Source organism: Lontra canadensis, unplaced genomic scaffold (genome assembly GCF_010015895.1).
Source record: "Lontra canadensis isolate GAN:19392208 unplaced genomic scaffold, GSC_riverotter_1.0 scaffold104, whole genome shotgun sequence".
NCBI lineage: Eukaryota > Metazoa > Chordata > Mammalia > Carnivora > Mustelidae > Lontra > Lontra canadensis.
The window spans coordinates 2676710-2703485 of NW_022631098.1; the positions used below are offsets into that span (position 1 = coordinate 2676710).

A 26776-nucleotide genomic window follows, 5' to 3' on the forward strand; every position below is an offset into this window, starting at 1 on the left:
CGCGCAATTAGTTTGGATCTTTCTTTTTGCGGCTCACTTCTTTTCAAATGAAAGTCGTGGGATGAAGGCTCCCATGGCTTTCCAGGTGACCCTGTGGAAACAGACCCAGAAGATGTTATTGGGAACGACTCTATAAAAAGAGGTGATGGCCCTGTGTTTTGTGATGTCTAAGAAGAAATACATGGTGTGAATTATCAGGTGTTCTTATTGTCTTTGTGCTTGTGCTTTAAATGATGGATAATTAAGTTTTAAAGTAAACTTTATCCTCTCTTTGCTATATTTGCACATAATCATTCTGTGACTTGTGGCTGTTCCTTCTGACGCCCTTTGGTCAGCTTCAGGCCAGGGCATCTTTCAATTGCTGAACCTATAAGATAGCCACAAGATCCCTTAGTGGTGAAAGGAAGTGGTCTTTGCAGCCTGCTGTACCAGGACTCTTAGTTGTACCCATTTAGAGCTCTGTAGAGAATCAGTGCACAGCAGATGACAGTGCGAGAAAGGGAGACTCCCGTGGCTCTTTTGACCTTGTTTTATGCTTCATTCGGCCTCATGTTACGTGAGGAGGAACGTAGAAGACACAGAATATTGTTTTTAATTCAAAAAAGTACTGTTCAAATGAAAGTTAATGGATCTGTCTTTATTTCCCCCAAAATGTGAAGGTTTAATGATAATGTGAGGTTTCAGTTTTATAAATGATGATTGGTGGTTATCTCTTCCAACATAGTATTCCTAAGAAACATTGCTTTGAAGATGGGAGTACAGTGAAACAAAGTTGGAATGGACCTTTCAGCAATCTGCTGCTACTCTTTGTTAAAAGATAGATCTGAGATTCGCATGGAAAGTGTGACGTGCAGTGCAAGAGGAGGAGGCAAAGGGCATAGTGATCTGGAAGATAGAGGTCTTTGGAGTATCAAAACTTGGTTTAGCAGAGAAATATTTGAACTGCAAAATGGGCTTTTTACTTTACCAGAATGTTGTGTGTTCTTATAACTTAGAAATTTTAAACTGAGTTGTGAAAAAAACAGTTATAGCCATGAGCAATAGATCCCATGGCTCCTTAGGTTCAGGGAAGTGACATAATCCTGGAAATACAGCCTCACCTCACCCTTCAGTGCGGTTTCCTCACGGAAATGTCTGGAATGGTTTTGCCAAAATGTAAAGAAGGGAAAAACAGTGCTGAAACTTGAAGTAGATCCCCAGAAATACCTCAGAAAGTAGAATTTATTAAACAGAAACATGAGGTTGGTAAAAGTGAACACTGAGTCTGGAAGAATAAAGAGTAGGAAGCAGCTCAGAGGCACTTAATCACCGGGAAATTACATGTGGCCTGAACATATTACAGATGCTTATAGTCATTTGTTAAATGTGGGAAAAATTTTGGTTTTTTTAAAGATTTTATTTATTTATTTGACAGATCACAAGTAGGCAGAGAGGCAGGCAGAGAGAGAGGTGGAGGCAGGCTCCCTGCTGAGCAGAGAGCCCGATGTGGGGCTCGATCCCAGGACCCTGGGATCATGACCTGAGCTGAAGGCAGACGCTCTAACCCACTGAGCCACCCAGGCGCCCTGAGTGGGGAAAATTTTATCAAAATAACTAAAATGATGTCCTTTGTTTTGAGGTTGAAGTTTTACAGTCGTAAACTTCAGCTTAATTTTCTCTGGTTTTTATTGCCTTACTTAATAAGGCAATAAAGTGACCCTGGGACACTTTATATATTTGGTTAACAAATAGTAGACATAGGAAACAGTTTTTTGGATACCTGAGGTGGTATCAATTAGTTCTTTGAAGATATAGGATCCAAAGAAGTAGGAGTTGTGTAACTTTAGAACGTGAGTAGACCTGAGAGATGGTCTGGAGTGGTTTCCTTGTCTACTAGTCTATCATATCTTTTTTTCTGGCCACTAATAGTTTTACACAGATAAGTTGTATATATCCATTCTGAGAGGACCATTTATTTATTTATTTATTGGCTTTGGAATATCTTTTTATTTATGAAATAATGATGATTTTAAGAAGTCATCATTACTCGACAAAGTAAAAATCCTCTGTCAATCCTTTGAAATCTTATTTGAACTTTTCCTGGTCCATGACATTGATGAATGTGGCCTCCACTGAGCTCCTCCAGTAGTTTGGGTTGTGAACAGTACACTGAGTGCCTAGGTGTTCTATGGAGGTGTTTGGGGCAGGACCCTGAGCTCCCACTCTGCCTTCATTCAGAGCAGTTCCATCTTTTCCTTCATGTATACTAAGCTTCCCAGGGAGCTTTTGTTTGAAATAGTGGCTCTACTTAAATACGTACATACTTAATAAATTAAGTCTAAAAGCAAGTAAATGACTTACCCCTGTCACTGACTTCCTTGGTGGCAGAAATGATGTGTGCGCTTGGCTCTCTGCATCCTCATTCCCTGTTACTGTTACTGCTCCATGGTCCTTCGATACGATAATTTTTACCCCTTTTGTTTTATATCATTTTTCTTTAAAACCTGGCTTAGGTACATGAGCTAGCAGCTGCTTATAGAAAATGACTAGTAGCAAATCTATGAAACGAGAACTCAGCTGGCACTAGGAAGTGGGCTGTCTCCATGTTGCTAGGTGACCCCTGACATGTTGTTTCCCCTTCTGGCTTCTTCTCACCATGTGTCGGATGAAGGGAGTAGATGACACAGTCACTTGTAATCATATTTACATTTTTGTGCTCCCATATAATCTTGATCTGAGCCGAGATATGTAACAAAAATGTATGTATTGTACTCAGTATAGTTCCTAATATGGGACCTCAGCCTTTCTCAACATTCATGGGAGAACTCCTTTGTTTTCTCTCACATTTTACTGCAGTCTTACCGGCTGAAGGATTATCTTTCCTTAGAGAACTACAAATAGACATTAATAAATGATGGTAATGGTCATTCCCAGGTCTTAAGCCTCTGCATTTATTCCTTTTTGGCAGTATTTTATTGACTGACACCAAGTTAAAATTTTTCATTTTGGGGGGAAATTTCTCCTCGTTCCATCTATTTTATATAACCCTTGCACCCCCTCCCATTTTCCTCTTTTTTTCTGACATTTCATAGTTTTGAGAATTTACTGGTCTCTTTCTTTGTTTTCTAATTTGGTTAGAATTTCAAGGGTTCTAGAGGGTCAGTTTATTTTGAACCAAGCAACTTTTGATAAAATTAAAAGCAAGATAATGGAAACATAAGTTTGTTTATAGTCCCAGTTTCCAGAGAAAGCAAAGGTCCTCTCTAAAAGTAAATTGCTCTCACATTTGAAGGGACTGATCCCTTCTAGGCTGCCCTTTGCTGCCCTGATACAATCACTTTCTTAATGGTGCCCTAAATGCGTCATTCTCTTTCTCTGAGCAAACTGCTCAAATAATACCTTGTTTTAGTGCTATAATAAGACCCATTATGCTGTCCTTCTACTTTTTAAATAAATAACAGAGTGTTTTAGATGACATGCTTTTTCCCTTTAATATCTACCTAAGTGAGCAATGAAAGCCCAAATAGGTTTAGCATTTATTATGATTCTAGTATTGATTTGGTTTTGCATTGAAATTAATGTAATGACCCTTTTCTTTTCCTTGCTTTTTTTCTCTTCTCTTTTTATTTCTTTTCTTTCCTTTCATTTCCTTTTTTCTTCCCTTTTCTCTTTTCTTTTCCTTCCCACTCTTCCCCTCCTTGCCCTTCCCTTCCCTTTCTCTTTCTTTCTTGATAATGAAGAAGGGGATTACTAAATTGGAACTTTTAACTATGTAGATCACTTAAGAGATGCTTTCAGTCTCCCATCATCAGAGAATTGTCCTCCAGTCATGAAGATTTAAAGTTAACCGTGGGACAAAAAACAGTGCTGGTTATAATACTTCCACGTGGTGAATACATGCTGTTCTTCTAAGACTCACCTTTAGGTCCTCCCTTTTATGAACACTTTTCTGACCACCTCGGATAAAATGGACCTTCGTTTTTAAAACTCCCACTTCAGTCTCCTGTATGCAGCTTCTGATGCTTTATGGCACTTAGTTGGATACGTGTCTGACTTTCCTGTTCAGTTCTAAGTACGGTTCTTGGTGTCTTCCTCTCAGGGGGTGTTTCATGATAAGCACTTGATAAATGTTTGAATGAATGACTGAGTGGGTGAAGGAATGGCTTAATGGGATACAGGGCACAGACTTAAACGTTCTTTTAAAGTATTGTTTATTGCTGTAAGACACGTAAGATTCACTGTTTTAGGCGTCTCTAAGTGCACTGTTTGGTGTTAATTCCATTCACATTGCTGTACATCCACCACCACTCCCCATTTCCAGAACCTCATCCTGGATGAAGATCTGTGCCCGTGAAATATTAACTCTTCATTCCCACCTCCCCACTCCCACCCCAGAATACAAACCTTTAAAGAGAAGACTCTTATATTCCATATCATTATTTTTTAAATGAGAAAGTGAAGGGTTTTTATGAGTAGGTGCTTCTTCCAAGATCTTACAGTTAAATAACTGGCTACAATTAAACTCCAGACCTCTGGGTGCTTATATGTGTGTTTTTCATTCTACCTTAAACTCCCTTCCCCGCAGTATAACAATACAGGAAATACCAAAGAGCACTGTAATTTAGAATTTTATTAGATTTATTTGAGGTGTCATGTATAAATATATAACAAAAGCAAGTTATTAATACCATATTCTCAGTCACAGTCTCAACGCATATTAAAGACTATAACTCAAGTAATACTGAAATTTTCAGTAACATCAGTGTTGTTTATCAAAAAGATTTTGGTAAAGAATATCCCCCTTTTTTTTCTGTAGAATACATAGGAATTGTAATAGGAACTTGAATTTGGGATACAATTTATATGGACATTGTAAAATGTAACAGTAATTAGCAGCTGCTGTCATACATTGATTGTATGCTGTTTACAAATACTGCAATTAAAGAAAGGCTCTATGTGCATTATTGCTTTAAGCCTCACAAATAGCACCATGAGTTAAGTGGTAGTTATTATCTTCATTTTGTGAATGAGGAAGTTGAGCCTTGGGAAGATTATGCAGCTTTCTGAAGATCACAGAGCTGGGCTATAGCAGAGTCTAAACTCAAGTCTGCTGTACAGGTCTCAGAGCCTGGACAAGCAAGCATTGGGCCATGCTGTTACCTCATTTCCCAAGGGAGTAAAGAGCTTAAAGAATATGAGAATCTTAAAAGCTAAAGCAGACATTGGAAATAAACAGATTTTTTTCTCCTGAAGTTGCCCTTTTTATCTGCATTTCGTTCCATCTTACAGTAGGTACTAAGAAACAGCCATGGGCTGTTAGAGAGTAGTGTTGATTTCCTATTAGTTTCTATACATCAACATAATCTCAGTAACAGTCTTTTCTTATGAATGAACTATTATGAAATAAATTACCATTATTTTCAGCCTTGGAGATCAGTTAAACATGCCATATTCTTCTTTACTTCTTTTATACAAGTTTTTCTCTCCCTGAGCTATCCTCTCCTTCCTTGGTTTTTACCCCAGCACTCTTTCCTTTTTGAAGACTGTTCTACCCCCTTCAGGCAGATATAGGCATTTCTTTCTGCTCTACTATACTTTTTATACATTGTTTTGCTTTGATTCTTGGTGATTTTTTTTTTCTCATCTGTAAACTCTTTGAGATCAGCAACTGAGTTTTTTCACAGTAGCTGGCACATAGTAAATGCTTCTAAGTTTTTATCGAATCAAGGAAATGCAGGCATATTCATTCTTAAAGTTTAGTATTTACATGTTAATGCTGTGTCAGTCACAGTCTCTTTGAAACCCAGGGGCTGGGCCCATAGAATACGGTGGAGTTCCAATACCCATTTAAATTTGTGCCAGATGGGATGCACTCCTGACACCCCGGGCTCTTCACGGTGCCGCTCCTTGTTTATCACCACTTCAAACAAATCCATTAACCTGTACTAAGGTTATAGGTCTTAATATTAAAACAGAATGTATGAATTGCAAGTGGTCAGCATCTCTTTAGAATATTTGACCAATATTCAGTTTGCTAAGAATTTGATAATCTTAAAGGTTGAAATGTCCTAATACGTACTTAATGGTTTTCCTTTTCTTCCCTCCTTTTATCTAGCTTAGAAAATATACAAAGCTCTTGTACCTTATCGGTGATAGAAGGGATAGTCTATGGCAGTTTGGTCCTGATTTTCACCTTCTCTGTTGACTTTGGAGCCTTATTAACCTCATAAAAGTTGTGACTTCATTCTGTCATCTACATCTAGTACCTTGCTCATAAATATTTGTTGATCGACCAAAACAGGGAATTCTGTTAAAGCTTCTCTGTTGGTAGCGGTGTGGTGAATATTGTGTTTGGTGGCCTTGAACATGGTTTGCCTAAAGAATTAGAACCTAATTCACATGTGGTTAGACCATGAGAAAGCGAAGACTCAGATCCTGGTCTGTGTCTACCTCCTAATTTGTAACCACTGAGAGCTGAGCAGTGGGTTTTAAGGTTAAGGGTGATTGTAAACCTGTACTTTGCCAGCTGTGAGCCCCGAGAACAAGACGGAATTTTTTAGAAAACAAGTCAGGGTTGTTGCTTTTGAACTTGCAATGCAATTCCAGGTTAATTTGAGACAATTTTTCAAAGAGCATTTTAATGACTAATTCAGGTGTTTCTTCTAATACTTCTTAAGGAATGTTGTTTCTTTTGTAAAGCATGCAAAATAAAATGTTATAACCAGGTAACAGTTTAGGAAAAATAGTCTCAAAACACATTTGAATATAAGATGCCTAAAAAAGCACTTGTGTGCTTATGCGCTTGCTCTCTCTCTCTCTCTCTCTCTCTCTCGTGTGTGTGTGTGTGTGTGTGTATCAGTACATACTTATATATGTATATATTATCCCTTTCTAGGTATTAATGATAATTGTATTGTTAAATGCTCTAATGGACTCTGATCATTTGGTTGGTCATTTAGGTCCATTCCAATACATTAGGACTCTGAGTTCAGATTGGACCAAAACAGAATAAGTCAATCTCTCTGGTGCATTTTAACTCAGTTGTGCTTTATTATGCTTAATACCAAGTTAGAGATAATTTGACATTTATATGCTTGAGTTGGTGGTTTATAGAAACATCTCTGACAGAACAAATCAACTGTCTGAATCGTTGTGGTCAGTTGGTAATTGTGTGGTCATTAACACCTACCCTCCTTTGTAGAAGCTGTTGTGAGCATGTGTACGTGTGTGTGGCCATCTTGATTATGGAGGCTAATGCTTAGAATCATTGATCCATATTTTTATATGTATTACCATTCACTAATGATGTGCATGATAACATTGGCTATAAAGCTTTTAGTGTCTTTTGGGAGATTATACTGTCATAATTTCTTACAGTATACAAAAATCACAAATTACTGGCGTGGAAAAAGTGCACATGGGTCCTTTTCTCCTTTCTTGTTAATATTATGCTTCACAACTCCGAATCCTTTCATTTATACTGGGAAATAGAGAATTACCATAAATCTTGATTTTAATGATTCTCAGAGTGTGGGTTCTCCATGTTATTGCTAGAGATTTTTTCAAATTCTCATAAATATCCCAAAATGAATTATCTATAACATGTATATCACATATATCTCATATGTATTTTATATATATACACATATATATAATTACCTAAAAGTATGTAATGGCTGTTAAGATGATCAAAATATGAATTTGTATTGCTAAATTCATAGTACCTTTTTGTCTTTTCTTAAATGACACACCAAATGTAGAGTTGTCACCTTGTACACGGTTTAGTGTTCAATGTCCTCTTTTATCAGAAGAGGTGGAAATCAGCAGAATGGTGTGTAAACAGCTCCAGCCATACTTGTAACACTTAGAATTTAAGACCATCTGTGGCAGGGAGAACAGAGAGGAGGAGGATGGCGATATTTCTTAAGAAGGCTGTCCCCAGTCTCTTAAATGAGGAAGTTGGGTAAAGGGAATAATAAAAACAAAAAAGAAATGGAATACAGGAAAAAGAAAATGGGGATATGTTTTATGCTCAGTCCTAAAGATTTTGGAGATGGGTAAGAGAATGAAGCTGATTCCCAGTTTTCAAGTATTTCTCGTATCCACTAGTGTGGTGTGAAAGCTCTTCGGGGGATGAACTTTAACTCGCCTATGGTGTTGGGAGTGAGTGTTTTCTTGCCCCTTCTCGAAGCCATAAAGACTTGTGTTGGAGAGAACTGTAAGCCAGTGTTCAAAAGAGAAAAGTGGCTAGAAGAATTTGTTCCTAGAGATAATCAAATATACTGAAAATAGCATGTTTTTCTTACTGACACCTTTTTTTTTTCCCAATCCTCTAATGAATTTTATATGAAATGCTTTGTGACCATGAAGCTCTAATTAGGTAATCTTATTGTTGTTATTCTTACAGTTATTGTTACCAGCAACATTAACTTATTTCCTATTTCCCATGTGTTCTTTTTTTGCGTAAAGTTGTAGCCAGGTGTCTGCAGTGTTTTGCACTGGAATATCTTTCCCTTTGCTTAGTAGCTCTTTATTATTGATATATATTACAGGATCCAAAGGTTTCTTGACTTGAAGAGAACTCTAGAATTTCCTGTTTATAGACTATGTTGTTGTAAATTGTTGACAGCATCACAGTGTTTTATCCTTTTCAAAATGCTTCCATCAAGGTTTATCATTTTATGTAATAAGTGGAAGCATTATGGTCATCTGACAGTTGCAAAAGCTTTACTACAGAGAAGCTAGGTAAATAAGTGACTTGGTTAAGGTCATACACCTAATTTAGAAGGTTAAAAAAAACGCTCTGGTTTCTGTTTCAGGATCTGAAAGGCAGAGGTCTTCTGGTAATGTTGAAGGGTTTATCTGTTATTCTGTCCTTCAGATTGTACATTAATAAATCTCAGCCTGATTGCCTTGAGCATTATCTATAATGTTCAGGAGAAAGTGGTATTAAATTATGAGGTCTGGAACTTATCTCTGCTTCTTGTCCTAAATCACGGCATATTTAGCTGCAAAATCACAGTATTCCTCTAAGCTTTCTTTTCCTGATGAATAGCACAACTCCTTGGGAGAGATGTTTAGCAGTGTCTGCAAAGCTGGATTTATGCTACCCAGGGCTCCACACTTGCCCTCTTAGGTATAAACCCAAGAGGAATGCAGAGATGTTGCCTAAAAAGATGCTTCTAGAGCAGCATATTTATAATCCTCAGATTTTGGAACTAACCCATATTGAAGAGTAGATAAATTCTACGTACGGATACAATGGGATATTATATACAGTTATGAATTATTACTACATGCAGTAACAAGGACAAATTTTACAAATACTTTTTTTTTTTAAGTTTTTATTTATTTATTTGAGAGAGAGAGAGGGTGAGAGCATGAGTAGGGAGCAGGCACAGGTACAGGGAAAAGCAGATTCCCCATCGAGCAGGGAGCCCAATGTGGGACTCCATCCCAGTATCCCATCCCAGGGATCATGACCTAAGCTGAAGGCAGACACTTAACTGACTGAGCCACCCAGGTGCCCCAAATTTTCCAAATATTGAGTAAAATAAGCCAGACACAAAAGAGTAAATACTATGGTATCCCATTTATATAAAGTTCTTTTGTTTGTTTTAAAGTAAAACCAACGTTGGGGATTAGACAGGATAATGGGGTTACCTTTGGAGAAAAGTGGGAATGATTACTGAGAAAAAATTTGAGGGGGAATGCTGGAGAACTTGGGAATGTTCTGAGTTCTTATTTTGGGTGGTAGATACATGGGAGTATTCTCTTTATGAAATTTCATCAAGCTTTATGCTTATAATTTGTTGTACTTTCCTGAATGTAGGTCATACTTAAAAAGGTTATCTTGGAAAATGACGTGGTATACTAGATCTCTATATGTGCTTTTAGTCTACATGTTTTAATTTGTGGATTTAGGAATATATAGGGTATTTGAATAGTACTTATAACTCCAGAACTATTGGGAGCCTTTGTCCCTCGAGTTATCCATGTTTTATGAAAGCTATGAAAGAAAATTAATAATTTATGTCCTTCAAATAATACATTTCCTTTTTAAATCTCCTTGTTCCAAGAAGTATTATATTTTACCTCCTAAAACTCATAAAACAATTTCTCCAAAATGAGAAAATAATATTCTTATGATTCCCATGCAAATTAAAAAGAAAAATGGATATTTTCTAAAAGGGGCATAGTACATTGTGCCCTTCAGACATCTTTAACCTCCTCACCACCCCAGTGAATTTTCCAGTTTCTACACCAAATTGTTGGGCGTTTTAGTGGCCTTAGAATGTTATCTAGTTCTTTACTGTTCCTACCAGCCGAGAGAACCCTGAGAGCTGTTGAAATTGGACTTTATTTCACACAGTGAACACAAGGGTTGATGAAATGGACATTGGTACGAATGGTCCCTGCTTGTACTGTTTTAACTTCATAAATTGGAATGTGTGCATAACTGTCCACAGAAATTGAGAAATATTCAGAACTTGAAGGCTTATTTAATCAAAGAAGTTATTATTTTCCCATAAGTAGGCTCAAGGAGGAAGTAGGCTTTGTTACCATAGCTTTGTTTTATCTTACTTTGCAAGCTTTGAAAATGCTGCAGAAATAGTGTATTCATGATCCAAAAGTTCCTTTATCAAGAATCATACTGCTTGTCTGTCTTTGGACTATAATCACTGCTAGAACTAAGACCGATTTTTTTATTTTACCCATCTTGATTTTCAGCTGTGTACATCAGTTTTCCTCCTTATTACAGACACATTGGATTTTTATTTCATAAAGTCCTCTCATTTCCTTCAGTTGGAAATGATATACACTCTCAAGCTTATCCATTTATTTATATTGGTGCAGCTTTCTTTGGAAATGAGGAAGTATATGGTCATAGGGCATCAGCTTCATTGAAGTGGTTTTAACATGATTCTTATCTAAATTCTAAACATGACTGCTATTGATTGCTGCCTCCTGGCATCCATCTAGCCCTGAGATTTTTGCCCTTCTCAGTATAGCTGACACATGGAATTTTTTTGGAGTTCCCTTTGAAGATAACAGAAAGTGAAAGAACGAAAAAATACTAAGTCCTATCTAAGTAAAAGAGAAAATTAAGAGTGAATGATAGTACAGTGTGCACTGTGAGTTCATCAGTAATGTTAGATCAGAGATTGGGGGCTTAAGATCAGCTTTTAGCACTAACTGCCAGGTTGTTAGAGCTTTCCCCCAAAGAGCGTGAGATTTGGAAATGAAAGACCCAGGGTCCGTTCTTTCCAGTAAGCTCCAAACTCCAGGGCAGCCGTCTTTCCTCTGAGCCTCATTTTCCTCTTTTGTAGAATAATAGCAGTGATGTTGCCTGTGTTATCAGTCTTCCAGGTCTCTTATGCAGACAATAACTGTGTAAAGGCTTGGTGAGCTATGAGTCACTCTAAAGAATGTTAGCCGTCATTATCAGTGTTATTATATGTTGCCTTTTTAGCAGGCTTGTCTGGAATTAGCCAGATCTACACCAGTAGCTCAGCCAAGCCTGGAGTGTGTTAAGCCCCCATCACTGAAGGTTGTCCCAGAGTGCGGCTGCTTAGCTCCTCCTCCACCTCTCCCCTCGGAATCTCTGGGGGCAGAGGGCTTATTGGCATGCGTTCCTGCAGTATATATGTGTATAATTAAGGTATGAGTGCCACTCCTTTAAGAGCCACCGTCCAAAGCCAGATGCACACTTTTGTACTTGCATACAATCCTGAGCTGCTAAGCCTTTTCTGTTTTTGGTTTGGCTTATGCCACTGTGGCAGAATGTCTGTTTGAAACACATGCATAAATGCAAGCTTAGTCTCTTGAGTCAGTCTGTAACCCAGCATGACCAGCTCTAGTTCTCCCTCAGTGTATCTGACTGCATGTAGATTGGCATCAGAGAAAAATCTGCTTTTGTTCTTGCCCTGAAATCTCATGCACATCCTCTAAACTAATGCTGGGGTATATGGGAATGAGATTATGAGAGCTGTGTTGTCCACAACGTTGTAAAAGATAGAGACCATGAGGGTTTGGCTTCTCCGTGCCATATACACAGAAGTCCTAGGTTTGTTCAGCTCATTGGAGGAAAGAGGGAGGCCTGGAAGTGACCACACTGGGAGGAAGTGGCTCTGGTTTGTTAGGTAGAATCGGTGTTCAGTGGACCTAGAGGATCCAGTGGGCTGGGAGCCTGATTTCTGTGCCACAAGTAGATCACTTTGTGGCCTTGAGCACATTTCTCAACTTGCTTAAAGTGTTTTGGGCTGGATGTTCTGCTTGGCGCCTTTCACTTCTAGAATTCTGATGTCCTTTTTCATTCAGGAGCTGATCAATCATTCTCTATCATTTTTAGATCCTTTCTAACCTTCCCACATAATTCTGGCAGTTGCATTGTCTGTTCTGTGTAGTATCTTCACCAGTGAGGCTCAGGTTGTGATCTCAGGGTCATGAAATTGAGCCTCTCATTGGGCCGCTTGGTGGGGAGTCTGCTTGAGATTCTTTCTTCCTCTCCCTTAGCCCCTCCCATTCATGTTCTTGCTCTCTCTCTCTCTCAAATAAGTAAATCTTAAAGGAAAAGAAAAAGAAATACGCCAAGATTGCAGCCTTTACAATGTAAGGGGTTTGACTGGTGCTCTTGGGGTTTGCGCAAGCGTATGATATGAGAAGGTTTTTACTGCCATAAAGTGGAATAGCAAGAGCTTGGAAGGAGAAAGTTGGCAGATCACAGAGGATCTTGAAGTCCTCGTTAAAGATTTGGGCTGACTCAGGAGAGTGTGGGGATGTGGTGAAGATTTTGTGGAGAGGTTCAGTGTCAGTGGTAGCATGACCCTAGAAATGGTCATTCATTTAATTCATACGTATTTCTTGAGTGCCTACTGTGTGTGATTGAACATAATTCCAAGATAGAATTAACCTCCCCTTAAGGAACTACAAATCTAATGGAAAACATTTTTAAGAGTACCGCGTAATGAATGCTATGGACAAGTTTTGTGAGGTATGTCCATATATAATGCTTGAAGCCAAAGGGGAAGAAATGAAGCATTTATATTATGCTTTCCATGTATCAGAGACCATTTCACGTGCTTTCCATGGATTTTTTAAAATGTATTTTAGTGTATGAACTTTAGCCTTTGAAGTTATAGGTAATAATACTGTCATCCCCATTTAATAGATGAAGAAATTTCAGCATAGGAAGGTTGTACACTTCGTTGTCTGTAGTGATTGAGGATTCCAGTGTAGTGTGAATCCAGAGAGTGGATGAGAGAGAGCCAGGTGACAAATCCTTGGGAACAGTATTCTCTGCAGTGTAGGCAGATAAAAAGCATTCAGGACAAATGAAAAGATAGTATTAGACAGATTAGAGGAGAGGAAGGGAAATTGGTATATTGGTCTATGAAGTATTGAGAGAGAACTTAAAGAAGGGCCTGGTTAAGAGTGTTTAAATACTACAGAGAGAAGAAATAAGAGGAGAACTGAAAATAGACAGGGCTTGATGATTAGAATATTATTATGATCTTTCTTATCAGGATTAATTTTATTTGCTTCGTGTGGTTGGATTTCAGGGCTTGGACAGCTCGGGAAATCAGGAGACCATTTTAGGAGTTGAGATGTTAAGAAATGATGGCGTGTGTATCACAGTGAGTGTAAGAATAATGAGGAAAGTTTGTTTTGTTCATAGGATTCAAGAATAAACTGTTAAAAATTGGTGGCAGATGGGGGGACTGGGAAAGAGAAGTCAGATTGCCCTGAGGTTTCCTAACCTTGGCACCTCTCACACACTGACTGCATTAGGGAGTGTAAAGATTGGTAACAGAGGACCATTTTTAATAGCCAGTATTAAACTGCTGTGTAGCTTACAACTGTGCTAAGGCATTTTATTTACTACTCACAGGTAGGTATTCTCAACACAGTTTGACAGATGAGGGACCTACAGCTTAAAGAAATTAAATATATTTGCCCTAGGACCGACATTTAGTAAGTGACTATCTGAGTCTCACATCTTGCATTTAACTTCTGTTCTGGCAGGCAGATCTAGTAAAAGAGATAAAATATCAGACATGATTATAGTAGCAGAACCACTCATGGGTGAACAAGGTGCAAACAATTCAGAAGTTGGAGAGGTTGTTTCTGACTTAATAGGATTCAAAAAAGAGAGCGTCCCAGTAAGATGCAGCAATAAATCAGGTTAAGTGTTCTTGAATGTCCATTAATTGTAATGTACCATAGAAATATTACATTGACAGTAAGTGGGCTTGAATATACTAAGTTGGCATCAAACAGAAGCCGGGAGCTTTAAATCACAAGTGATTACCAGCAGAATTTTCTGGGGGTAAGGTAGAGATTGTCAAAGTAGGGAGGAGTACAGGTTGAGGCTGGAAATAGAGGACCTTGACTATTATAGCAAGTAGAATGTGCTTTGTTAGTGCGTGGCAGAACGCTTGAAGATTGAGAACATAAGCGTGCTCACGAACGCCGCTCATGTTGTGACATTTTTGCTTATGTATAGATAGAATAGTCGGGGTAGAAAGTTGGAACTTTGAAGAATGAACCAAAACTTCGTTTGATTCTTCACTTTGGGAGGGTTTAGTATACATTTAAACAATTTAAAAAAAAATTGAAATTTAATGTCATCACTGATATATTACCCCACTTTTTTGAAATTTTGACCACCATAGTAAAAAACCAGTAAAACCAGGAGTGAACAAAAAGCTTCTGGCCCACCTGTGTAGGAGTTGCGGGACCTGGGCACTGAGCACGTGCATCCTGCACCCCTTCCACACTGATGTGCATTGTAGTCATATTCTAACGAACCTGGGTTTGTGGGTTATGGAGCTACAGAGGGTAAATAGCAAAGTAGAACAGGTAGTTTGTTAAAGGACACTCCCCTGTTTAATCAGTGAAATGAGATCCCTATCAGCAAGGAACATTAATAGCAAAACAAACAGATGGCATGATTGAGAAACACCGTGGTTTGGGGACGGAGAGCCCTCAGGAGTCCCAGCAGACCCAGAGGACACCATTCTGCTCCAGTCCTGATGGTTGTGATTTTTGCCCTCAGACATCAAGGAAATATGAAGTTACATTCCTTCTCCGGGCAGCCTCCGTATATGGTTTGACTTAAAGGTGTCTTTCATATGGATAGTAGCTTGGGACACAAGGCAGTTGGAAACTCCTAACTTTATAGATACTATAGCTTGGTATCCACTAGGTTCATTTTTCTTTTGCCTCCAGTTTAAGTTTACTGATATTACTTTACCTTGTCGTATGGGCTTGCAGACAGAAAGGAAGAAAAGGCAGACAAAGTCTTGTGGTGCCTCATCCCATGTGGTACCTGGAGTTTGATCTGTGTTTCATAGCAGCACTGTGAGATGGCTTTTTGTGTTACCTCCATTTTTCAAATAAGGAGAGGAGACCCAGAATGTTGAGGCGGAAGGGCACAGGGAGTGTGATGGGTGTGGCCCGCGGGTGGAAGGCCACGACGACGTGCTGCCGAGGAGGGAGGGGGTCACGCAGGCTTTCCCCTGCTTTCCTGTGGGGACCCTCAAATAGAAACTCATTTTACATCTCTCCCCAGTAACACGTACACACAACACTGAAAGGTAAATTTCGTAGAATGATACTTAAACTTATCATGGGTCATATACTCGTTCTATTTCCTTTTTGAAAAATGATAGTCACAGTCTACCCAGTGACTTCCTGACTCACTCATGAGTTGAGCTATGCATTCTGATCAACACTGGTCTCCTGTGACCTGGAAGTGGGTTATTTTATGAGGCTGGAAAGCCAGAGGAATGTGTTACAGTGATTCTGTGGCGTGTGTTCTCAAGTGCCCGGCCAAGGAACTTGCCTTAACCTAACAGGCAACAAAAAGTACTTGAAGAATTTGTGTCAGGGTGATAACATGATTATGTCCTTGTGCCCGAATAGGATGGTTATCCCCTAACAAGGTCTGTAATAATTCATGATTAACTTTTACATACCTTATTTAACTTGTTCTCAACAGTAACCTTCAGAGGGAGGGAAAATGAAGTATTTACTGCCTTCATGCAGATGAAGAAACTGAGGTTTACAAAGGTAAAACCTTGTCTCAAGTTTAAAGTCACAGCTGGGAATTAAGATCACTTTTTCTGACTGCTAGATCAATGAGTAGGTGGGAGAGCTTAGCCAACTGGCCTTTTCAAAAGTCTGGGCAACAGAGTGGAAGGGAGGTGTCAGATTCAGAATTCAAGGAAAACCCAAATAACTGCTTGAAGAATTTACTTCTGTGTTGAAAGCCGTACGCACGGATCCTGAACTCTGTTTCTTTTTCGAGATAGTTTTTTGGTTATGTTGTAAAATCCCAGGCCATTTACCCAGCAAGGCCAGGGTGTAAAGTTACCATTATATTCTGTCACAGCCTGTGATAGTTTTCATCACTCACTTTCTCTTTGGAAGGAACTGGATTGAGAAAGCATTTTCCATTGTTTAAGGTTCAGAGCTGAATATACTGATGTTTAAACTTTAGAAACATCTCATTTGGAATAAGACATGTCAGCAGGTTTTCTGTCAAGTGCGAATTGTTACAGAGGTGCCTGAGTTCTTCCTTTTTGTTGCAGTTTATTCTGTATTTTCATTGATAAACTTTTATTAACATCTGATTCTCAAAAATATCTTACCCCTCTGAAAGCCATTAAAAGAATATTAAGTTTAACTGCACCTTTCACTCTGAACAGACTGCAAATTAGTCTGAAATGCACGAATGAAGGCATGAATGCTTAAATGTATTTGTATGCAAGTAAACTTTAAAATCTCCGTTTTGTAGTTTCTGATCTTTAATTCTGCCAAAAGCATTTTTATTTCTTTTACCAAGAAAAGTTTGATGTATTTGGTATATATCCTCTTTTTTTTAAAAATAATACTTTCTGTAAAATGTGTTATTTTTTAAAGGTCATTATTAAAATTTTGACAATTGAGGTTTTTAGCTTCATTATGGAGGATTATGGTAAAATGTGTATATTAATTAAGAGAGGGTTAAAGTTGAAAAACTTCTGTCATCATCTGCCTGTCTCTTCTTGCCTACAAACCTGGGAGTCATTTTTAGCTTCTTCTGTACTCATCATATGCAATTAGCATCAACTTCTCTTGATTCTATTTTAAAAATCCCTCTCCAGCTAATAGGCACTGTTCCCTGAGACCAGTGCTCTTATAATCAACTGCCTATTGGACATCTTCACTGGAGGTTTTAGTTGGAATCTTAAGTTTAACGTCGCCAAATTCAAACCCCAATTTTTATCTCCCCAGTTTTTTTCCCGTGGTCTTCCTCATCCGAGGAAATGACTATTCCATCCTTCCACTTGCTCAGGAGAGGCCTTGGAGATGCCCTTAGCTTCTCACTTTTAAACTCTTTAACAATTAATCAGTAAATCCTGTTGCCTTTACCTTCCAAATGATCCAGAAAAATTGGTGAACCCAAGATAAGACTACAGTTTAGCTAGTAGTAATATGCCAGGGTTGGTTTCCTAGTTGTGACAAATACTCCATAAGATGTTAGTAATTGGGGAAAGGATGAGGGATATATACAGACTCTCTACTCTCTTAGCAAAGTTACTGTAAATCTAAAATTACTTAAAAATACTTTCTTAGTAAAATCCGGAATCCAGCCAATTGATAGTGCTCCCATTACTATCATTTCCATCCAGGTCACCATCATCTCTGCTGTGGTCTAGTAATTTTAATAACCTTCTGACTAGCCTGCTTGTCTTCCTCCTCTCATCCTTCTCGCCTGCCCCTTCAACCCAGTTTATTCTTAGTGTAGTAGCCAGAATGAGCCTTTAAAAGTAGGTCCTTTCCTATCAACCCTCCGCTCCGAACCCAACCCTTGAAGGGCCCCTGATAGCTTTTTGTTTCCCTGATCCCTTTACCTTCCTACCTGCACACTCTTATTTGTTCTGTTTTTCTCCATGGTGCTTACCTGCACCAGACAGTGCATAAAGGTGTGCCAGTTGCTGTTGCATGTCTCACCCCCACTAGAATGTGAGCTCTGTGGCAGGTATCTCACTGATGTCTAGATCAGTACCCAGCAAACACTAGGCAGTCCGTACTTAATGAGTAAGTGAGCGAAGCAGTCCCTTGTTTGAGCTCTTACACTTCCAGAGCAGTGATGTGCAGAATTACAGCGTGCTTTTTATTGGGAGGCACAATAACTTGGGGGATGTTTCAGGTTCATTTCAGAAGAAGAAAAATAAAACAAAATGAAAACAAGGAGAGGGGACTAGAAAGCAGTGTTACTGGGCCTACACGGGAATTAACTAAATATAAGCAATTTCTGACTGTAGACTTTATGTCTCCAAGTTCACTTGTAAGCTGGAGCATTTTCCACTAGAAAACACGTTACACACCAGAGCTGGTTTCCATTATTACTTGGAGTGACCATGTAAAGTACCCTACACACAGGACACTTAAGAGTAAAAACGGGTGCAGTGAATTACTTTGCCTGAATACCTGGTCCTTGCCAAACCCAGTCCGTAGGGTCACCCTTGTTATAATCCACAGGGTCCTTTCCCCTGACCTCTGGAGAAGGTCATCTTGAGCTCTCCTGGAGGTCTAGAACACCAGAAACATATGCTTCTGCTGGTGGAAGATACAAGATGTAATGCAATGAATGCTACAATTTGTTTCCTCTCTCCTTTCCTTTCCAGCACACTCATTACCCTAGCCCAGAGAGGGGAAAATCTTTTCCCTCCACTGTTCTAGAATTTAGAATACATTTAACTCTCCCTCCCTCTGTACAATCTATAGGCCCAAATCCCAACTCCATCCTTTCCAGTCCCCAAAATTAAAAAAAAAAAAAAGGGTTGAGTTTTGATGATGGATGAATGTGTCACCCTTACTTATGTGTAAAGGAGTTTGTTAAGTACTAAGAAATTTAAACAGTTAACAAATGATTGCATTAATAGTAGTGATTGACTAAAATAACATACTTTACAACATTCGGGATTTAGTTAACAATTTTGTAGTTCTCTCGTTTCTTCCTTTCGTACAATGTGAGATTGACAGTTGAGATTTTTAACCATCTTGTCAAATGTTCCTGTGACTACCAAACTCTGGTATAATGTTATATCAACAAGATAAATCACAAATGTGTAAGAGATTGATGACTAATTATCATCAAAGTGAACTTAATTTTATATAATTGATTTTCCATTAAGTGGTTATTTGCCCTGCATATCCTTTAAGATCATTGTGTTCTATTTTAATGTGTGTAAAAAAAGCAGTTTCTTTACTGTGTCCAGCTCTTTCAGAGAAAAGCAAGCTAGTAGAAGCGTAAGATATTTAGGAAAACAGTCCTCATTTCCTTAAAATGAGCACTTACGTAAGTGAGAGTAGGGTACAGCCTATAAAAAGTATTGAGTTGCACAGAACTAGGGATACTTTGAGATAATATTCTCCCCAGGTTTAGACAGCTTTGGTTTGCAAAACAAACTTGTTTTGACAGCAAAAATACGAGTACATTTTGGTTCAGTATGCTAGCTTCTTAACTGATTTCTATTATTTCTGGCATGATTACTATTCTGCTTGTTTTAGAAAAATTTCTGAGTATATTGTGGTACTCAGTGGTGTCTGGTAGGGTGTGTGTGTGTGTGTGTGTGTGTGTGTATTTGAATGTGTGGAAATACTTATCACTATTTCTCATCAGCAGTATTTTCGGGTGCAAATACAAGTTTGTTGTTTATCTCAAAAATATGGAGTGCATTTTTCTTATCAACTCCCCTACTCACCTGTTTAATTTTCTCATTCCTGTTCTCCCTCTCTCTCCCTCTCTCTCATTCTTCTTCCCATTCAGTCACTCACGCTCCCATCCCTTCTGCCTCCATACCATGAATGCTTCTGAAAACTAGGAATTACCCTTATTGCAGATGCTGTGCTGTCATTTGAAACCTGGAGCCACTGCCAAAAAGGAGACCTGAAATGAGTGCTGTGAGTGAAGGCTTTAGAGTAAACATCATGGGCATAACTCACAGTTATATCATCCTGAGTATTTATGTAGTTCTTTATAACTCTTTTCTAATTCGGTGGAAGGTTACCCTGAGATGTTGCATTATCACTTTGGGTTAGCATAATTATTATGGTATTTAAATTTGGACTAAGTGACCATATTTTTCCATTGGAAAATATAGCCTCAGTATGTTGTTTTTCTAAGTAGGTGGACGGGATGTCTTTACTAAGTGAAGGTCAAATTCGAGGAGATTGTCAATCTGACCCTGAGTAGCATGGTGTATATCAGGGATGAGTGTGTTGTCTCAGTCCCCATGCGAAAAGGCTCGTACTCTCCTTCCTTCCTTCTTTTTACAGTGAGCTTTCTATCCGCAGATGTACTATGCCTGATAGTTCAGGGAGACGTTTTTTTTTTTTATCCTCCTGACTGACTGAACATCCTGTTTATAGAGGAGCTGACTATCATGGGACTATTTTTTTCTCTTCATTTATTATTGCTTCTGTCTTGTAACATTGTCCTGAGTTTTGTTGTTATTGTTGTTTGAAGTTTTATTTATAAGTAATCTGTACACCCAGCCTGGGGCTTGAACTCTTGACTCTGAGATCAAGAGCCACATGCTTTTCTGACTGAACCAGCCAGGTGCCCCAAGAAAACTTTTATTTACCCAAGAATACCTTGTATTGGGGACAGATTCTTTTGTGGTCTGCATATCTGTTTCTCTATTGCCCTTACAAAGGATATTAAGTTTCTTTCATAAAACCTCTTTCCGAAGAGGTTAAATGATTGATGGGCTCAGAAGAACTCAGACTTAATGTGCTCTGCCATCTGTGCTGCCTTGCATTTTGTTTGGCCTAGAACATCCCTTAAATATTTTGTCCTTGGTCACAGCTGCCTTATAAGAAAGTTAAGATATCATTATAGTTTTATCAAAGCAGATTATACAACACCAATCCCAAATACGTTACTTTACTAATCCTTTATCCCTCTAGGTATTGGACTAAATTGGATCAACCAGTACCTGAACTATGTTTCATTCAAATAACTCCAAAGGGTCTGTTTCTCTTAGATGTTGGAGCTACTCCCCAGCAGGTCCTGAAGGAGGACACATTCTATTTAATTTGTGAGATTGCTGAAGATCACAAGAGGTATTGCTTTAGGTGACTGTATTGTGTTTTCATGGCTGCAGAAAACACTCCCATGTTTTATAGCCATAGAAGTGCAGTGAAATTGGTGATTAGCCCAAGAGGACATAGCTTGTGAAAAAGAAACCAAAACAGTGTTATGGGATGAAGAGCAAAAATGCCCTGCGGAGGGATATCGTAACTGTTGAGAAATGTCTCATGAGGGTAAAGTCTAACATGTCAGACCCTGTTCTTTGGGAAGCAAGGGACTCCTGCCTTCTGTGGTAGTTTGGATGAGAGAGCTTCTGAAGGGGCCTATCGGGATACTCTGAAGCTCATAATTCTGTTAGTTGTACTTTGAGGGAAATTTGGGGAGGCCAACAACAGCATGCTGTCTGGCAGAGAGCTGTCTGTGAGAGTGATAGTTCCTTCTAGAATCGGCACTCATATGTTTGAAGGTGCTTGAAGATAGTTTGTCTGTTGAGTAGCTCAGCCCTTTCTAATGTCTTTACAGATCCAGCCTTAGTCAATAGATGAACAGTTTCATTTCAGCTGGACTGTTTTTTACAGCCATCAGTGTCAAAGCAACAGGGCCTGAATTAATAAAGTGTCACTCGGTTCCTTGATCAGCAGCAGTAAAGCAGAGTGACCGGGCTGGTTCTGGAACCAGACTGTCCGAGTTTGAATTCTTGGACAAGATACTGAAACCCGAGCAGCACTTTCTGCATTTCTGAAATGAAGATAATAACATTTCACAGCACTGTTGGGGGATTTAATGAGGGATACATGTAAGATGCCACAACTAAAGTTAATCATAATAAAAGATTGTTGAGCGAGGAATAGGTATTAGGGCAAATCGTCTTCCTTGTTTCAAGAAGTAACTAAACCAAGAAGAGACAGTATTTCTGTGAAGCCTTCATTCCTGTGCACAACATTTTAATTCCGTTTTAAAGGAACAGTTACTGGCTGATTTTGGTCGCTCTGTGCTGGTTGTCTGTTGGCACACAAATATTTTCTGAAGTTTTAGTCCACGTATTTTAAAAATTACACTTCCTGCATCTTAGGCCTTGGTCTCCACTGAGAGTAAAATGAGTCATGGTTTGGAAGTGCAGAACCCTGGTGGGAACCAGAGGGGCTTGTGGTCACAAGCTTTTAAAAAACTGCAGGTACTTGCAATACCATTTTTAGAACTGCTGGTGGCCCTTTTTCTGTCAATACAGAATAGTTTCAGGAGTTGTGAAGTCAGAAGGGTCTCTCAGCAAGAGTTTGTTGTGCTAGTTTTTAAGCTCATCTTCCTATGCCTTTTGCAGCTGCCGGTGTGTGAAGCACACAGGTGCACGAGAGTGCCTGTGACATTCGAGTGCTTCCACAGGGAGAAAGCCCAGCCAGCATCCTGCCAGCTGTGACCTGGAACAGCAGTGGCCCAGTGGCCTTCTGTGTGAGCTCGCCAGTGCCTGCGAATGGCCTGCTTCTGCGGCTCAGCTTCTCGATGCAGCCTCTGCCGGGGGTGGACGGGGATCACTGTTGTTAGTTGGGGACTGGAGGTGGATGCTGGGATTGGAGAGTCTGCATGACTGTGTCCGGGGGACAGGCCCGACTTCGCCTGTTTTATCTTCGTGTTGGTAACCATAGCCTGTTAGATGCAGGGACCCTGACCGAGTGAGTCAGGTTGTTGTGTACGCTAGATCGTGTCGTGGTCCAGCAAACCTGTGGTGTAAGTACTGTTCTCCCAGTTTTGCACATGAAGATGACTGAGCCATGCTGAGGTTAAATATTAGGTTGAGTCTTTAAAAATTACTGCTACTTGATAATTTTTCATGAACGGAAACAGCAGTTTCACATGGTTCAATCTAATAATTGACTCAGTACTAAATGGGCATATTTATAGATCTCTCTTCTGATCCTTTTTATATTAATTTTGTTGTTTGACTCTTAGAAGACTGACTTATTGTTACCTTTTTTAAGATTCTTTGTTTGGGAGGGTACTTGGTCATCACCATGTCTTACTTGACAGTTGTTACTTTCATCAAATGAGGAGGAGTAGGGTCAGAGAGGTTAAGTGATTTCTCTGAAGTTGCACAGTTTACATGCCAGGGAAATCCTCATACTCCAAACCTGTTTTCCCGCTATGCTGCATCACTGGACAAATGGTGAGGGGACTTTGAGGTCATGAGATAACAAGGAGTGGTTACAGGGGAACTGTAGATGTTTAACTTGGTGGAGAAAATATTTGGAAGGTGAAACAACATTGACTTTTGAGTCACTCATACTTGGATTAAAACCTGTCTCTATTTGCAGCAAGTTTCTTAAACTCTTTCAGTTTGTTGGTTTGTTTGTTTTCTGTCAGATGAGGGCTATTCATGAATCTTGGGATTATTGAGAGAAATAAGATAACATTTGTGAAGTACCCGTTAATGCTTGGCATGTAAGAGCTTCTCCACAAATTAGTTCCCTTTCCTACCACGTTTCTCCTTCAGAAGAGAGAAAATGCATCCTTTTTTGTTTGTTGTGGCAAAGTCATATTAAAAACCATTGTGTAAATGTTAAAATGCGGCAGATTTCATCATAGGTTTTTAAAGATTTTGGTTAAAATAATATTGCCACCATTACTCGTTGCATCCAAACAAGTCACAGGTCCCCTTGGTTATTAAGAGGATTCTTAGGGGCACCTGGGTGGCTCAGTGGGTAAAAGCCTCTGCCTTCAGCTCAGGTCATGATCTCAAGGTCCTGGGATTGAGCCCCACATCAGGCTCTCTGCCCCGCAGGGAGCCTATTTCCCCCTCTCTCTCTGCCTGCCTCTCTGCCTACTTGTGATCTCTGTCAAATAAATAAAATCTTAAAAAAAAAAAAAAAGAGGATTCTTGATTCATAATGGTTAGTACAGTTGACCTCCAAAAACTTCCATGGTTTTTTCGACAGCCATAAGCATAAAGAACAGAGGGTTAACACTTGTCATGTTCTCTCATAAACTATCAAAACATTCCGTAACATTCAAAATTTTGATACATTTCTAAGATTGCTTTTTCCCGTAAAACTTGAGGCTATCTGGCTCCCATTGTGAAAAGGCTAAGTTGATGAAGTCCTGGTTGCCCTGTGACTGTTTTTATGTACTGCATTTTCAAAAGAATGTCCTCAGATTAAAGTATGATGCAAAGTCGAATATAAATTATATGGTTTTATTTTCATGGTTCTTTGAAACTCATCAGCACCGTTTGTCTTTTGTTTTTTATGATCTAGGTGTTCTGGGAGGGAAAGTCTAGTAAGTTATAGTACTTTAAATTTATGTAATGCTTTGGGATACAGACAGCACAGGTGGACTCTCATTTTAGTGACCTGTTGAGATTTTAGAAGGATTATGCTATATCTCAATCTCAGATACAATTGGAAGCCTATTATTATGTTATAGTTGCTATGAAGAACTTAACTGACTTTGTAAAACATTTGTATAAAGGAAACTTGTGTTGGGTATTTTTTGTGTTCATGACCAACAACAAAGAGGGGTTGGTTATGCATGGCTGATTTGGAGGTGTGGAGAGGTGCCTTCTGAAGGTAAACTTACATTGTGCACATTTGATATATAAAAGGTGTACGTTTGAGTTTCTAAACCGGTGGACCTATGTAACAGTAAACATTGTCATGGGAATCCTGTGGAGGATACTTATGTAGGTCTCTGGCTCAGAGGGTTTTGTCTTGATACGTGAAAAGGAGAAAAATGCAGTTTGCGTTTGATGTGCTGTTTGCTGTAGCTTTCCAAATTTGGCAGAGTTCATTTGATCGTTTGAAGTAAAACAATCTAGCCCAAGGAAAATAAATTTCATATCCAGAAAGCTTATTAAGGCACAGCCGGGTGATGCTGGTTAATGTTTCTTTTTCCTTTTCTTGCTTCTATTTGTATCTTGGTGATTTCTTTTCCACTTGTCTCCCTTTCTTCCTTTCCTCCTTTATTTCAGCAGAAGGAAGATATTTAAAGGAAAGCTTTTTAAAAATCTACTTACTATTTGAAAATAACATCCAAGACAAAGTACCAGATTTCACTGTCTGTGAATAACCTCCATGTTATTCACAATTAAGCATATTAGATTCATATGCAGAACAAGAAATTTTTTTGTTTGAGATAGCATTTGCAAGGATGGAAAGGCTTAAAAGCAAAAAAAAAAAAAAAAAAAACCCCACAAAAACAAAAGAGGGGGACAAACAAAAATTTTTGTTTGTTTTCTGTTTCTCCCTGGAAGAAAAACCAACTAAATTGAGATGCCCCGAAACATGGTCTGACAAAGAACCGGTTGTCTCAGTCAACTTTAGACTGCCTGTCATCAGTTTCCTATAAATTACTTCGTGGATATAGATGTATATCACACCACTGCTACAGAAGGTTTTTTGTATCTTATTTTTACCCCTTTCTCTTGGCCAGCTTCTGTTTTTTCACTGAATATGATTGCCATACTGATTCTCTTTTCTTGCTTTCTTCCTCCAATGCAACGTTTCAGTTTTTCTCTGGGAATGAAATTATGATTACCTGAAAGTCATTCTCCTTTTTTCCCACAGTAGTCCATCAAGTGTTAGGATGCAGCTTTCATTAATGTTTCATTTTGTTTCTTTTTGATAAGGTCTTTATATTTGACATATTGTTATCATGGGTTTCTCTATCTTGAGAATTTCTTGGGTTTGTTCCAGCATGAACTGGTTTGGGTAAACACACACCTTTCTTTGTCAATTAGTTGCCAAAGCCATGTTTTGGTGTAAAGAACTTGGGCATTGCCGGCAAACAGACTTATTTTTATCATCCCAATTCAGAAACTTAATAGGCCTGTGAACTTGGGTAAATTACTTGCTCTAAATCCCAGTTGATTGACTTACAAAGTGAGGCTGGCCTCTAAGTAGAACTGGAATACTCTACTTTTATTACAGCTCCCATAGAGGTCCATTGTCGGCACTTGCTGGAATAAAGGGTAGAAAAATTTTTTTGTTAGAAGTTGTGTGAACCTTGAGTTCAGTTAATTTGCTGTATTCTTGCAAAAAGAAACAAGTAGCTTCCTGTTGATATGACTAACTCTTAGCTTATACCCAAGCTTAGATTCCTCTTCAAATTCCTGAGAAGAAGCAGCCATATTCATAAATAATACAATCTTCCTAAAATAGTAACTTCTGTATTGCTCTTACTGATGAAAGATCATGGAGTAAGAATTGCACTAGGCTTCAGAAGCAGTTAGTAATTCATGGTTATGTAGCATTTGGCTGGGCTCTTGATGCAGGGACGTGCTGAAGTACAAGGAAGACCAGCAAAACTCCATTATTCTACGCCTGTTTTGTTATTGTGTTACGATAATAAAACGGTCACCCTGCCCCTAACCTGACTGCTCTGCCAGCTCTGGGTAAGTGGTAGGAATAAATCAAGAGTCATCACTATCTCTACACGTAATACTTATTAATTAAAAAAAAAAAAAAGATTTTGCCTTCTAATGGGGTTATTCTGACATGCTTCATCAAATTAGCCTTGTCAGAATGTCTTTTATTTCAAGGTCACCATCATATCAAAAAAATTTTTTTTTCTGCTTACACATATCAAGACCAGGTTTTTATGGATGTAATTGCATCCTTTTCCAGTGTTAAGGCATGTTGTTCAAAAAATATGTTGAAGGGAATAGTTGAAATAATTGGAGGAATTTTACTAATTTGTGGACCTCTGAAGACTGGCTTTGCA

General features: G+C 38.8%; 1 protein-coding gene across 1 annotated transcript in view; it reads left to right on the plus strand.

Annotated features, from left to right (window-relative positions):
- Positions 1 to 26776, plus strand: part of DDX10 (DEAD-box helicase 10) — a 268604-nt gene that overhangs the window by 164322 nt on the left and 77506 nt on the right. The gene's annotated exons all lie outside the window — the stretch shown is intronic.